The sequence below is a fragment of the Ursus arctos genome, unplaced genomic scaffold (genome assembly GCF_023065955.2).
Source record: "Ursus arctos isolate Adak ecotype North America unplaced genomic scaffold, UrsArc2.0 scaffold_9, whole genome shotgun sequence".
NCBI lineage: Eukaryota > Metazoa > Chordata > Mammalia > Carnivora > Ursidae > Ursus > Ursus arctos.
In genome coordinates, this window is record NW_026623111.1 from 68,629,310 (window position 1) to 68,645,536 (window position 16,227).

The 16,227-nt window shown below is 37.4% G+C and overlaps 1 long non-coding RNA gene across 6 annotated transcripts in view; it reads right to left on the bottom strand.

Moving 5' to 3' along the window:
- The window catches only part of LOC123001631 (uncharacterized), a 106,786-nt gene that overhangs the window by 65,060 nt on the left and 25,499 nt on the right, over positions 1 to 16,227 (bottom strand). For 2 of the 6 annotated variants that reach the window (XR_008958500.1, XR_008958496.1), the window contains exons 3-4: positions 8,237 to 8,521; positions 7,442 to 7,481 (exon numbers count right to left, since the gene is read on the bottom strand). This is a non-coding gene — a long non-coding RNA (uncharacterized LOC123001631). Of the gene's footprint in view, positions 8,522 to 16,227 lie in introns of all 6 variants that reach the window. The other 4 variants (XR_008958498.1, XR_008958497.1, XR_008958495.1 and 1 more) reach the window with 3 other exon arrangements.

Sequence of the window (16,227 nt, forward strand, 5' to 3'; positions counted from 1 at the left end):
TTTAAGATTTTTTATTCATTTGAGAGAGACAGAGAGCCCGAGCCAAACAGGGGGAGCGGTAGAGGCAGAGGGAGAGGCAGGCTCCCTGCTGAGCAGGGAGCCCAATGCAGGGCTCGATCCCAGGACCTGGGATCATGACTAGAGCCGAAGGCAGACGCTTAACTGACTGAGCCACCCAAACATCCCCCCACCCCGCCACCATCTTTCTTGCCCCACTCCCCTGAATGTTTTCCCTGAAGCCCACTGACTTACTGGACCCTTTTCTTCTATTTCTTCTCATTTTCTTCTATACATAGTAAATCTGAATTTTCAATTCACAAACTCTCCTCATCCATACTTTCTCCCATTTTTTGCCTTACCAATTACCTTGGTCTACATCAGTGTTTCTCAACCTTCTTTTTAGTATTGCTTCCCCCAAGGAGACTTTTTAGACATCCTTTTTCCTAATTCCCTCCCATGAAATTTTAAAGTTACAGATATACCATATATTTGCTTACATGTTATATATGTATATAAAATATCTGTACTTTATTTTATATATATACATATATACATGTGTGTGTATGTATACATATGATCCACATACATATATATAAAATAAATGTCTATAGGGGAGGCTTTATGTACAAAGCATGATTTTTTATCACCCCTCCAAGAACCAGTCCTCCCCCTTGGGAGCAATATCAATATCATCTCAGCTGAGAAGGCATGGTCTACAACATAGGTGGGACAGCAAAGGGGAGTAGGAACTGACAGGCAAGGAGTGCCAGCAGACTGCAAATTCCTTTGTGAGAATCCCAAAGCTACTCCTTTTCTGCCTATGTCTTAGTCATTTGGGTGTACCACTCTAGCCCATGCCTGTCCTAAGCAAAACTGTGTAATCTGGCCTCCCTTCTTTGTTTCTGTCTTCTCTTATTTTCCCTGGATAGCTAGTACCCTGCAACACTTCATTCAAAAATCATTCTTATTCCTGCACCCGGTAAATGCCTAAGCATTTGGAATCTCACCTCCTAGCTATCTCTGGGGTAATTTTTGCATGTTATAGACTAATCCCACAAGGTTGGTATACTACTCTTCTGGAAATCATTTGCATTTCCCTCAAAAAGGAAACTATCTCTCCCACAGACATTAAGTTTTGCTGGTAGTTCAGATACCATAGAAAGCAGGTAGGGAGATGACCTGGAATAAAACTCTTCTCTAAATATCCCTAAAATCATAAAAGAATAAATCACTGAGCTGTCCCCTACTCTGCCTCTTCACAATACTCAGGATGACTCTCTTACCCATCACCACTCTCCCCAATAATATCACCTGTTCTAGACTGGAAGCTTGTAAGGGAAGGGAGAGCATCGTTAATACCTCTTTAGTCACTATTACCACCTAGTGCAATACACTGCATATTGCTGTCACTCAGTGAAGTCAAACTGAATTCCCAATTCCATATATTTCTCATTTTAAGAAGTAGTCCTGCCCTGCCTGACTTCTAGTCTCAATCTCTTCATCCCTCAGCTAAAAAAAATAATCCCTATTTCTATCTTCTCCATATGTCTAATTAAGTTTCCTATGAGGGACAACAGTGTGTTGGCTGTACTTTTCAAACTTATTTTTGCCTCCAAAATGTAGTAAGCCTTACATTTCACATGATGACCCAATTCACTTACACACACATAGAGGTTTCACAAAACAATGTCATGTGTGATGTACCCTGCTAAATTCTATTTTATTTCTTAACATCATAGTTGCGATCCACTAAATCATCTGAATCTGAAATGGGTCCAAACTTGGACAATTTGACATTGAACAAATGATTTAGCCTCTATAGGCTTTCGTGTTCTCTCCTTTAAGACAGAAGTAACAATAGTACTTACCTAGAAAGACTGTTGTGGGAAATTAAATAATGCATCCAAGGCCCTTTGTTCAGCATAAGACATACAGAAAATGTTAATAATTGTTAGCTCTTATTATTCACTCTTTGAATTCTTTAGAGAAACTTGGAAAAAGAAGTTATGTAAATGTAAAATATAATACTTCTATTTCACTCACTATGTGCTTAACTATGTTCTACAATTTTTTAAAAGATTTATTTATTTCTTTTAGAGAAAGAGCACATGAATGGGGAGGACAGAGGAAGGGGGAGAGAATCCTCAAGCAGACCCCCTGCTGAGCAAGGAGCCCAGTTTGGGGCTTAATCCCAGGACACTGAGATTATGACTTGAGCTGAAACCAAGAGTCAGATGCTCAACTGACTGTTACACCCAGGTTCTATAATTTTATGCCTTTAATTTCATTCAATAATTTCATGTGCCTATAAATCTTGTCTTCTCAGCGATAACTATGCTGGCACTCCTCATGAAGTTTTTCTTCTACTACATGTAGCATTAGCCCAGAGCTGAGATTCAAGTACTATTAAAGTTCTCATCTAGCTGCTTTTTTTTACAAATGATTTTTATAACATGTAAAGGAAAGTGATAATGTAAAATAGATTAGGGAGTAGGGAAAGGGTAAATTACTTGCAACTTTGCATTAATGCCTCCAACAATGGCTGAAATTTATCTTAAAAGAAGATAGTTTTCATTACTGTAATATGGAACTTTTCCCAAACAGTAACTTAAAATAAATATGAGAACCCAAAATCATAGAATCATGGTATTTTTGTGAAGTGCCACTTAGAATGAAAATGTCTTATGAAAACAAGTACTCTCCGCTTGCTTTGCCCTCATAAATCAGGAAGCGGTATTCCAAACTGATGTAGGAAAACAGTGAAAACCAGTTTGTGAAGATTACAAAACCCTTTATTGCTATGCTCAAGGGTATAATAAGATTACTCCCTAAGGGAAGATTATGATACTGTATCACACCAAAAATGCATTTTTATGAAGGCATTTTATACAAATAATAATAAAACAGTAAAATAAAGCTAATCTAAATAATGCCAGAAAGAGTAAAATCAATAATTATTCATTAAACATCTCAACTAAAAACCATGGAAGATTAAAGAGTTAGGTGCTCAAGAAATTAACATTTGCTTGGGCAACTAAGATGAATACATGTAAACCTCATTATCAAATTGAGTTAAATAATATGCTGAGACAACATGAGAGACATCACAGACGAACGTATGGCTGATTGAACAAAAGAGGAAATATTGCTGTGGGTGAAGATGCTAGGGAAGAGTGAGATTTAAGACTTGACGCCAACTGCTCTGCACAACTGTCCTTGTGGAAAAGGACTAGTACCATCTGTCTAAACCCCTGCTGAGAGGACTTAGTTAAAAGGTTATTGAGTATGTTAGGTTCACTATGAACTCAACCCTTGACTAGACCTAGGACATAATAGGGCAATGAAATGTTTGAAAATTCTGATGACTTCCGTTGTTTACAAACTGGAGAAGAATTATATATTTTATAGTCAGTGGATGCCACTCTGGCAACCCTTTAGGATCCACACAATTCCCTCCCTTTTTAAATATAGTAGTTGTGTATTTAGGATTTGAGGTTAGACACATGTTAAAATATGACACAGTCTTTCCTGCTGGATAGCTCAGAACACCCAGTTATAATTATGTAAACACTGAAAAAATGTTACAGAGGAAGTGAGAGGTTTACATATTAAAATGAACACTAGCATTACCAATGGTACGCAAATATAATTTAAATCTATTCTAAGTAAAAGCTCAAGATTTATTCCAATCATTTCTGCCAAATTTTGCTCTCACTTTGTGCTAGAATTTTTTTAAGAGTAGAAATGTCTTCAAGAAAGATTTGTGTTTTATATTATCCAAGAAGGTGATTTCTATTAATAATTGTCCCCTGGTGACATCTGGAGCCTTGACAAGAGTAATGAGGACAATGGGACTAGTGACTAAGCATTTTTATATTGATTTTTCAATTTATCCTCCTTTGATCGGGTTCTCAGGGGACTTCCTGAAGTTGACAACCACAGCAGCCCACCAAAGTGGAAATGATTTGGAAAAATAACAAACCCAGTGCTTGGGAGGATAATTTGCAGTTAAATATAGTATGTATATATCTAAAATTACTCTGAAACATACTTAAAAATATTAATAGCTAGACAAACTATCAACTAATCAACTAACAAATTTGTTGGAATAAAGAGCCTTTCAATTTTCTTTTTAATTTAGTTATTTACTTTGGAGACTCGAAGTACAACCACAGATGAAGAAGAAACATCAACCCTTTGAAGGTTCAAGCAAACACTTTCTTTGTGTGCCCAATGTGAGTCCACATGAGAGAATCAACTAGGTGCTCTCGGCAACAGGTCTTGTATTCACACAGCAGATGCCCCAGAAAGATAGCAGGAATATTTTCCTCTAATTGAACACATAGGTATCAGAACTATGCTCTTTAATTTAAAACCTTGGAAGATGAGTTGACTGTAAACCCAACATGAACCAAAGGTTGGACATGTGTTAAAAGGCTAGGAATTATCTTAGTCCATTAAATATATACTCTATTCAGATAATACTTGTATCTTGATGGGCTGGAAAGCCAACTGCATGAAGAAGAATGAAAGCGATGTGGTTGCTCTCTTTGTAAAAGAGAAGATCATCTTAGGAATAATGACAGCAGCTTCAAAAATTTTAAGAGCTAATATGTATTAGGAGTAGATATTGTCTATTTTATGTAGAGGGCAGCCCTCATAAGTGGAAATTAGAAGAAAGATTTTAACTCAACAGAGAGAAGAACTTCTTAATTAGAGTAGAAATTATCTCGTAATAGTGAACTCCAACACAACTCTATAGGTTTAAGCTAAAATGCATGCCTTTCAGGAAATACCAGAGTGCTGATAGAAAATTACATCAGAAGTGCTAAGGATCTGAAATTGTAAGCATGAAAAAATTTTATTTTCCAAGTCTCATTAAATCCTATGAACACAGTCTAAAACTTCTAACTCAAATGAAGTTGCTGGAATTCACAGAACTGGACAAAATTTAATACAGGATTATGGGAGAGTCGAAGTCTTATAGGAAAATGAAAATATTTTTTTTCTGCCAGTTCTTGGATTTGAAATGTTTCTAATCAAAAAGAAAGTGCTGAATATGAGCATGATTATACTTACTGGTTGGTTTATTTCAAATAGTACATTATTCTGTCATTCTTTTGAAGTCTAAAAGCACCCTGCCCCTTGAATTAATAAAATCTCTTATTTAGACACAACCGTGAAGGAACCTGTAGGCTGCACTTTGGTTTAAAAAACAAAACACTCTGCTTTTGCCAGTTTCAAAATATGGAAAATTGTAAGCAGCACTGTTGGTTACGCTAATCATAAGACTCAATGCTTCTATTTTTCCCCTTCTCTGCACACTGCATAGACTTGTTGCTTTCCTTTGCTAAATATAGCTGGCTTCCTGCTATTTTCACAGCCGACTGGAGAATTTCATTAGGAAGGTGGAAAGCTAACACTGTCACTCTGATGAATAAAACAGTCAGCTGATATCTCTCCTTGCTCCAGTGGAAAAATTTACAATGACTAGAGGTGCTGAGAAGAATAGAGTTTCATTAAAATGGCCAATTAGTGCAATAAGCAAAAAGCAAAAGGTGACAGCCTTCCTCCCACTGTTTTCCCTTATCAGGCAGGTGTTAAAAGCTCTAGTTGAGAGTTCGAAAGGGGATGGTCTTCTCTTGCTCAAATCTGGCCTCAAGGATGATTTCATGCCTGTAGCCTTGTAAAATATCATTAGCTATCACTCTTCCCTGACTCTATTAATGAAGTTCATTGAGTCTCACATCCACAGATCAACTCTGCAAATTTTCAGGGCCTTCTTGTTGCCTACAGCATAAAGCCCACACCCGGAAACCAGACTTCAAGGTCCAGATATATCTTTCCAGCCATACCTGCATTTCTCCCCTACGTTAATCCTTTACTTCAACCAAAGTAATCTGCACACCTTTACATCTTCGTCATCTTTGTCTCGAATGCCAATCTCATCTGTCCCGTCTATCCCAATGTACAAAGTCTGGCTCAAATTTCTCCATCTCATCTCCGATTATTCTCCAACTAGAATTCAGCGGTCCCTCTATCACTTATATGTAATGCCCTAACCCAGGATCCTGAGCTCCTTCCAACTGACATGGATCATTGATCTAAAGAGCTGAAGTTCTTAATTGCTGTCCACTATCATTGGTTAATTATGTTCAGGGTTAAAAGTGAAAGTATCCCTCATGATTTAACAATTGCCAACCATAATATCCTGCATGTAAATAAAATGTCCTCACAGAAATACTGAATTTGCATCAAATTCTTTTTCCCATCTTATCTAAAGCTATAGATTACTTTATTAGATTTTATTTCTATTTTAAAAATAATGCATTCTAATTTTTTTTAATTGTAAAATTGTATATAGTTCATTATACTAGAATCCCATTCCCTCCCTAGCCACAAAAGCTGAGTTCACAGATTATGAGGTCTCTATATCAATACATAGAGAATTACTTAATACTTTGTAAAAATTGCATAGTAGTTCATCATATGATTATAAAACTATTTGATCAATCTTCTGCTAAAGGAAATATAGGGGTTTTTCCCCAGCTTTTTAAAATTATAAGTAGTACTTTAATGAGCAGTTTGTTCATATATCCTTGGAAATTTATGGAAATTATCTCTGGAATAAATTTCCTAGAAGTGGAATTACTGGCTCATAGGGTTTTCTGCATTTTTAATTTAGAGAGATCTTGCCAAATTAAACTTTGAAAACAATGCTAACTCCACAACCGATAACTTATAAGTTGTTTTGGTACTTACTAGATGAAATGACTAATTCATAAGCTTTCCTTATGACTTAAAAATATTAATGCACCACATTTTTTAATGCACCACATTATTAAGAAGAAAGATATTACTTTGGTTCTTAGAGTCTAGGAATACATGACATTAATTCTAAATCCATGTAGAGGTGTCAAGGAACTTGTTGGTAAAAGTCTATAAACATTAATTTGAAGTTGTATTTGAAGATTTGCGAAAAAACTGAGAATTTCTTAGTAACTAAGGAAATTTAAATAGGGCTTGGTTCTTGTTCGGAGAAGGAAGAACAGGATGTAAGTCTTTCTATTGTCAAAGGGAGATTAAAAGTCAATGAAATAAATATAATATTACCATCCTGCAACCCTAAAGAATTAATAGATCTAAACAATGTTTATCAATCCCTGTTAACTTCAAAAAAGACACTCAGATAGCATGAATCTCTTGATAAAAATACACAAAACCACCTATGACATACTCTTAACCAAAAAGTCGAATCTGCATCTGACCAAGATATAAAGTCTAGATCTAATCACCAATTCACAGAAAACACAGAAACATATTAGACAATAACAAAAAGATACAATTATCAAAAATCAGAAACATGACCCATTTTTTAAAACAAACTACATAGAGGGAGAGAAGAGAGAAAGAAAGAACATACATATTAAAAGAGACTTACAGAGATGTATGGGCAGCGTTTGGGTCCTGAGTCAAGCAAACTGTAAAAATAAAATATAAGATAATGGGGAAAATTTAATATTGACTAGATGATTTTTTAAAGATTTTGTTTATTTTAGAGAGAGAGGAGAGCACTCAAGCGGGGGGAGGGGCAGCGGGAGAGAATCCCAAGGGAAAATCTCCCAAGAGATGCAGGACTTGATCTCACCATCCTGAGATCATAACCTGAGCTGAAATCAAGAGTTGGACACTTAACCGGCTAAGCCACCCAGGCACCCTAATATTGACTGGATGATTCATGAAATTAATAAAATATTGTTATTTTCAGGTATTATAACTGTATTGTGGTTATTTTTTAAAGTTTTTTTTAGAAATACACAAGGAAATATTTAAAAAATGAAATTATATGAGGCTTGCGATATGCTTCAAAATACCCTGCATGGTAAGAGAAGTGGACTGAGGTATAGAAAAAATAAGATTTGCTAAAATTTGTTAATTGTTGAAGCCTGTTGAGATGTACATGGAGGTTCATTGCATTACCCTGTGTATTGTCTATGTTTGAAATTCTCCACAATCAAACATTCAAAAATTAAAAAGGTTTGCATTAAGGGTGTTTTGAAACGTTCCTTTGTAACTACTAATATCCCTTTACAGAGAATAGCTTTAGGAAATTCAAAGGCTCCTACATAATGGCCACAAGCTCACTGAACACCCAGAGGCTCGCTTCCAAGCTTTCTGCCTGTGATTTTAGACAAGAGCAAGAACAGGAGCCAGATGGTATGGAAAACATACTTACAAGTGGGTTCATGAGCCAAATGAAAGCTATAATTTTAGGGAAGGAACCAACAGTCCTCTTTAGCTTTAAAAATGTTTTTGAACTCAGAAAGGGGCATGTATAGCACTCCAACACAAACGTGTAATCTTTGGCCCAGACAAATGGGTGCTCTTGTAGACAATGACAATGTAGAATTTGTCATCTCCTTCACATGGAATTTTTTCAGTTGCACCATCTCACCACATCCTTCCTCAGGGGGTCCTCTTTTTCCTCTTCCACTCTATGCATTCTCCATCCCCCTCCAACCTGTACCAAAGGAAAGTAAACATATTATTTTTTTTGCCTAGCTATTCAAACATATCCCTGCAAGAAATCACTTTTTAAATACCTAATACATTGTATTGCTTCTGACCAGTCTTATTAATGAAGTCTTAAAGCAGTCAAATCCTAGACTGACTAGTTTATCAGAAGGCTGAAAACAGTGCCTCTTTAAGGTTACTAGTAGTAACCTTGTTTTCACAGTTTCTTGGTTTATTTTTCAACTGAAACTCAACACTGGGTGACCTTCAAATGTGCCCTTAACTTCCATTTGATCATCATATGACTCCCTCAACTTCGCTATTTCATTTAGTATATGTAGAGTTCACCAGTTATCATATAGTGCAGTATTAGTTTCAGGTGTAGAATTTAGTGATTCATCACTTACTTGAGAAAAGAAAAAAAAAAAAAACCAGAGAACTATAGAGAACACATTCCCAGAGGGGAGGTGGGTGAGGGATGGGTGAAACAGTTGAAGGGAATGAAGCACCAGGTGTTGTATGGAAGTGCTGACTACACTACACCAGATTCTAATATTACACTATATGTTAACCAACTGGAATTAAAATAAAAGCTTAAAAAAACTTCTAGAAACTAAAGAAAGGACAAAGAGAAAATATTAAAAGCATCCAGTGAGAAAACACACCATTTCTTTGTATGGGAAAAACAGCTCTAATGGCAGATGATTTCTCATCAGAATTTATGGGCACAATATTTTTCAAGTCTTGAAAGAATTCAAGTGACAGATTCCAATATCCAGTGAAAAGATCCTTGAGGAGTAAAGAAGAAATGAAGATACTCTCACATGAAGGAAAACTAAGAGGATTTGTTACCAGAAGACATACCCTAAAATAATGGTTAAAGAAAGATCTCCAAACAAAAAGGGAACAGTAAAAGAAGAAATCTTGAGATGTCAAGAAGGAATAATGAGTGCAGTAAACAAAAATATGGGTAAATATAATTGACTTATGCTCCCCTCATAATTTCTAAGTAATGTTTAATGATCGAAGCAAAAATTATGGTTTCACTGAAGGTTTCTACCCAACATTTAAGAAAAACTAACACTAATTCTATACAATCTCTTCCAGAAATCAGAAGAAGAGAAAACATTTCCTAATTCATTGTACAAAACCGGTCTTATCCTGATACCAAAACCAGACAAAGATAGTACAAAAAAGGAAAACTACAGGTCATAATCCCTCATGAATAGAGATATAAAAATCTTTAACAAAATATTAGAATATATAAACAATAAAAAAAAAACATGAAAAAGTGGGTTCATGAGGAAATTGAGACTTGAAGAAAATAAGGGATTTATCTCAAGTTATAAAACTAGCAGTATGGAGCTGAAATTAGATCTTCCCCTCTCCAAGTCCCTGCATCCTTCATCCCACCAAACCATAGTACACAGGCAAATAATAATATTTTAAATGTGTAAAGATATTTGAAAATTTTAAATGGCTTCTGCATATGTTGTGTTATGGAATCTTTGAAATGATCCTATGAGTTCAGAAGGGCAGACGTTAGTCTTTCTACTTTACACCTAATGAAACTAAAATGGCAAAAAGTTAATGACTGGCCTAAGGTCAACTGACAAATTGAGGCTGAAATCAGGGTCAAGGCCAAATCCCTGATGTTCCAGGCTAGAGGTATGTTTCACAAGATCGGACTCCCTCTGGTGTCCCTATAAAACAACAAGGTCATCACAGCCTAAGGAGTTGGAGGAAAATCCTCACCAGCCTCAGGAAGTGGCATTGGGCAGGGAAGAGGGGGTGACACAGCTATGACTCAGAACTGACTGGAGCCTGGAGGGCAGGGAAACCCACCCTTCAGGTGAGGCAATAAGCCACATCCTTGACTATTTGTGTGAGCATTTAGAAGAGTTCCCCTACTACCTTCCTCAGGAATTTTTCTTTGGCCTAAACTTGTCATTTTTGGTTGAAGCAAAATACCTTTCTGAGAATTTTAACTAGATACCCTTTCCTTGACTTCTTGACCTGCAAGTGTTTCTCAGCCCTCACATTTTGAGATGCCTCTGTGCACCCTGGAGGAGGCAATCCTTTCAGGATGTTGACACTATTCACAGGAATAAAGTTCAGGTAATAAGAATAACAACATAAGAAAGATAAAATAAAGAAAACGAACAGAGAAGGAGCTAACATTTGAGGGCTTACTCTCTGTCAGGCATTATGCCAAGTTCCTTACATGGATATTTAATTTTCACAACACCCAGAGATAGGTGCCATTATCATCATTTTGCAGACAAGGAAACTGAGGCTTAGAGAGGCTGGGCATTTTGCCTAAAGTCACAGAGCCTGCAGAATGCAGATTTGAAGCCAGGTTTTCTGACTCCAGAGACTCAAAATACTAGCTCTGCTGGGTGGGATATCCTTTGGTCCCCCAGCAGGTACATTCTTCTTGAGAGTGAACAACTAGTGGCCCCTATCAGGTGCAACTACTCCTAGTATTACTAATATTAATAATCATAATTAACACTGAGTGAGCATCTGTGTGCCAGCACTGGATGAAGACCTTATACCTATCATTCCATTTAATCCTTACAACAATTCTATGAGGCAGCTATTATTAGTACAGTCAATTAACAAACAAGAAAACTGAGGAATTAAGTAACTTGCTCAAGGTTACACAGCAAACAATTGGATATTTTAGCTCAGGAGCTAACATTTGAGGGCTTACTCTCTGTCAGGCATTATGCCAAGTTCCTTACACGGATATTTAATTTTCACACTAACCAAAAAAAAAAAAAAAAAAGGATTTTAAAAGGGAGGCATTAACTGAGGGAATCTTTACAATCATTCATTCAGTTCTCTGATAAGTCCATTAACATGATATACACCATATATCACCGAAAACAATAGTGGGAAAACCTCCATTTTCCTTAATACTGACTGTTCGGCACAGTCCCTCATTTTTCCAAAATGCATATTTTCTATCCTATGAATATTTCCTCATAAACACCAGGAAATAAAGGACAGTCCTGCCAAAAATAAATAAGAGTCGGAGCGCCTGGGTGGTGCAGTTGTTAAGCGTCTGCCTTCGGCTCAGGGCGTGATCCCGGTGATCTGGGATCGAGCCCCACATCAGGCTCCTCCACTGGGAGCCTGTTTCTTCCTCTCCCACTCCCCCTGCTTGTGTTCCCTCTCTCGCTGGCTGTCTCTCTGTCAAATAAATAAATAAAAATAAATAAATAAATAAATAAATAAATAAATAAATAAATAGGAGTCAAGTGTTCCTTGTCTTGGTTCTACCAGTGCAAGGCGAAGAATTGTTCTCTTTCAGGGGAAAAAAAAAAATAGCTTCTCTTCAAAGGTATTAGGGAAAAGGGGGAAATAAGGTGGCTGTGAATCTTATTTTGATCAAGCATACCTGCTTAGATAGCTTATCTAAGTCTTACCTTTCACACTTACCTCTATCTGAGCTTCCCAACACCACCTAAGGAATGTATCTATCCTTCACTGATATAATTTCAGGGAAAAACAAAATACCTTAGATCACTTACCGAAAAAACCTGGAATCATAGTTGGGTTTTTTGCTTTGTTTTGTTTTATTTTTTAAGCAAATCAATCTCCACCAATCTTCACTTCCTTTTGAATATTTCTTAAGGGATACAGAATGGCAAAAGCTACCTTCTCATCTAGGAATTGAACTGTATTAAAGGCAAAATAAAGTAGGAGCAGGGGCATTTTCTTTCTCATGCTCAGTTTTTTAAACTAATGGTGAGATCTTGCTTGGCCTAAACTCTTTCCAAAGAAGACAGAAAGCTGCCCACATTAAAAAAAACTAACAATTTAAAATTCTTACCTCCCTTTTCCTCATTCAAGCTTAAAATATTACCAGTATTAATTTCAGTGCTCAGCCTAGTTATTAAATCACAAACCACACTGGCTGGTGAGAAACAAAGAAAGAAAAGAGCCATTATTTCAGTCAAACCAGACAGTCGCACAAATAGTTCTGTAAAAGTCAACTAAATTATGATTTTTCACTCCCTCCTGAGTCAGAAGGGAAAGTTTCTAACTATCCAACTGTGCAAGTTTGGGGTAGAAATTATTAATTAGAGAAGTAAACAGAGCTTATTTGAAAGAGATAAAAGATCTGCAGAGAAAGTATACTTGGGTTGGTAATGATTTGCCAACTTTTCCTCTTCCAGTGAAAACGCAGTACGGAGCCCAGAGAGCCTGGCATCAAATCGGGCTCCCAGACTTGTTCCCTACCCCACAGTGCACACCACAGAATGCCACACTTTGCCATTCTGCTCTACTTTGCTGTCACCATGTCTTTCCTTCTGCCTTGCTTTCCTCCCTCATCCTGCTTTCTATGTCTTTTCCTTCCTTCTCCGAGAAATTTCCCACTCACCCTCCTTCAATCACAAAGGACAGCTCTCTCTGTCCAATTCTTCTAAAGTATTTTATATTTCTAATATCACTTATCCTCATTCTTCCTTCTGAATGTTAGCTGGGGTCATGTTCCCTACTAGACTGTAGAAAAGTCTGAGAATGATGAATCTGTCTTTTCTCTTCCATATGTTCCCTCATGTGCTTAGAACATGAACACTATATTTTAAATTCTTTCTAATGTATGTTCTTTTTTATCTGAGAGAGAGAGAAAGAGAGAATTCCTGCTCTTGTAATGTTTTCACTCTTGCTTAAAATGCATATATACAGAAGAGGCTAATTAATAGTATAATGTAGTGCCAAATGGGCCTCCAGACAAGTTTATAAATACCACACAAACCCTTATATTTACAAAAGCAAAAGCAGGCACCCATAGACAGGATTTAGGTAGGCAGATGGAGAACAGACCAGCAGGTGGGAAAAACACCCAAAGAGGACAATGAATGGGAGTGGGAATACATCAGTCTACCCAGAGTCAAGGGTTTGTTCAGGGGAGAGTGGTGCTTTTTCTCCCCCAAAAAAACACCCAGAAATGTCCAAAACAGATTTCTGTCTCCAACCCCTCCACCTCTACACGCATGTTCAGAAACACATACACAGACACCAACAATCCTTCCAACGCCTCTTCCAAATGCAAATACCTCTAGGAGGTTTACATATACTATTCATTTAGTAAAGTAGTTACATCTAATGTGTGTTCTTTTATTAGTAAGCTAGGTTTCCTCCCCTCTCCCGCATATACCACATACTTTTAAAACCAAAAAATAAGGCTGGAATAGGAAAGATTAGATGAAAAGAGAAATGTGCAGTTGCAAGTGACAGGCAGAGGAAGGAAGCAAGGAGGAAGACCCTGATGAGAGGAACAAGGATACAGGAAGTCAGAGATGTATGGTCCAGACTTCCCTGAGCCCAGGAAGCAAAGAGCTAGAAGACTCAGAGAAGTTTCATGAAGAGACGGAGACCTCCTAGAGCGGAATAAACAATTGCCTGGCTTTCCAGGGAACAAACAAAGAAGACATACTCACAGGGAAACACAATGTCCACAAAGATGTCCCCTCAGAAGTGACAGAAATGCAGTGGTATGCTATTGTTGGGCAGACCAGTTAGCACTTGTGCTCCTCCCCTGGCTCTCAAGTGTATCAGAGGAATCCAAAAACCCCAACGTGCCCCAGAGTAGGGACAGAAGAAATAGTTAATCAGAGGGCTGGAAATCTTGCCAAAGGACAGCCATAGTGAATGAGGAGATATATCTATATCTATATATGTAGATATAGATATATCTCCTCTATATCCTACATCCCCTATATGTATATATCCAAGAGATAAAGACTATAGGATGTATCCAAGATAAGGACTGCACAGATGAAATGGCAGAGATTCAAGGGACTTATAATGTCAGCAAGAGTCAAGGTAAGGCCAAGTCAGCCAAGGAAGACCACTGGGACCTAATCCAGCTTAGAGAATATGTCACAAATTCACCAGCTGCTGATTTTTTCAGCAGAGGACAACAGGACATTTAGTGGCCACCCTGAGGCCTGAGTGGACAGTGCAAGGAACGTAGAGGGTAGGGATTCTTCCCTTGCTTTAACTAAGCAAATTAGTCCTGATGTTATGTGAGAACAATTCCCCAAAAAGACCTACTCTTGCTGATCTAGGGAATTTACATATATCTGTATCACATATGTGACAATGTATCAGCATAGACTTTCGGATGTCTGACTCTCTGACAAGTAAATGGATCTCCTAAAAGAAGCTTGTTCCTAGCTCCCAGCTCAGGGATTCTCAGTTAATGACACATGTGAGGTTCAAAGACACCCCCAGGGGTGCCTGGGTGGCTCAGTCGTTAAGCGTCTGCCTTTGGCCCTGGGCATGATCCCAGAGTCCTGGGATCGAGCCCCGCATCAGGCTCCTCTGCTGGGAGATTGCTTCTTCCTCTCCCACTCCCCCTGCTTGTGTTCCCTCTCTCACTGGGTGTCTCTCTCTCTGTCAAATAAATAAATAAAATCTTTAAAAAAACAAAACAAAACAAAAACCACAAAGGCACCCCCAAACTCTCGGTCTATTACCTAACAAAGACAGAATCCACTGAAGAGGCCATGGATACCAGACCCAATCAGGGTCTGTTTAGTTCATTATAGTACCACATTTCGTTGTGTCAGTCCCTTGATATTCTGACCCAGCATTTTGCCCAACCTGCCCCAACTAACCCAGGGAACTTGTATCACCTTCTCAAAGATAGCAAGATATTGTATAAACAGAAAATTATTTAAGAAAAAGAAACACAAGCTGAGAGTGTTATAGATAAATTAAATTCAAGGTTATCATTTCTGTAGGCTAGAAAAAAATCATAGTGTTGGCAAGTATGTTCTCCTCACCTTAAAGTAAGTCCCAGATCCTAATCCTCCCATCACACAAAAACAAAAGCAAACAGACAAAATTCTTTTAAGTAACAGCCCCCAAAATACAAATTTTACCAAAGATTTAATGGAAGATATTCAGAAGTTGGTATCATACACCATACAGCAGAACAGCATAATGGAAATCCGCACCAAACATTTCTATTTTCGTATAAATTCTTTGTCAGATGCCAAGTTCAGGTGTTTCCCCCACCCCAATCCTTCCACTAGACAGTCTTTAAAACCTCCTCTAGAGGTTCGGCTCTGTCCCTAAACTTGCAAACCTAATCAGAAATGTGAAATCCTAAATCCTAAAATGAGCCCAGTGGTAATTGAGCAAGAATCTTTTGTTCTTTCACCATGGTCTCAGAGATTTCTTCCCCATTCCTCCACTCCAAATAGATTGCAAAATACATTCACCTCAAACAGTCATGGATTTATCCACTTTTATTAAACGTAAATTAGATGCTGCCTATTTACAATTGTGTTATGAGCACATGGTTGGGGATCTGGGTTTATAACTTAGATGTGGAATTTAAAATTAGCACAGTGATTATATCTTCTCACCTGCCTGACTTTATCTCCTACCTAATGTCACATAGATCCTTCCTGCTGGGCCATAAACACTCACTACTCTGTACTAATACCACTACTGAATGGGTGAGCACAATTGGAGATACTCAAGAGCCATTGCTTGTATAGTATATCTCGTCTAACTGCAACACTGATTATTTTTCACACATACATTCTTTCAATCTGCATCACGTTTTCATTTAAGTCCATTTTAAAGTACAAAAATGTGATCCTGTACTTAAGAAATGTCTTATTCTCACATCAAAGTCCAAATCAGAAGCTCTATAGAGAAAAAAAAATTCAGGTAATTTAT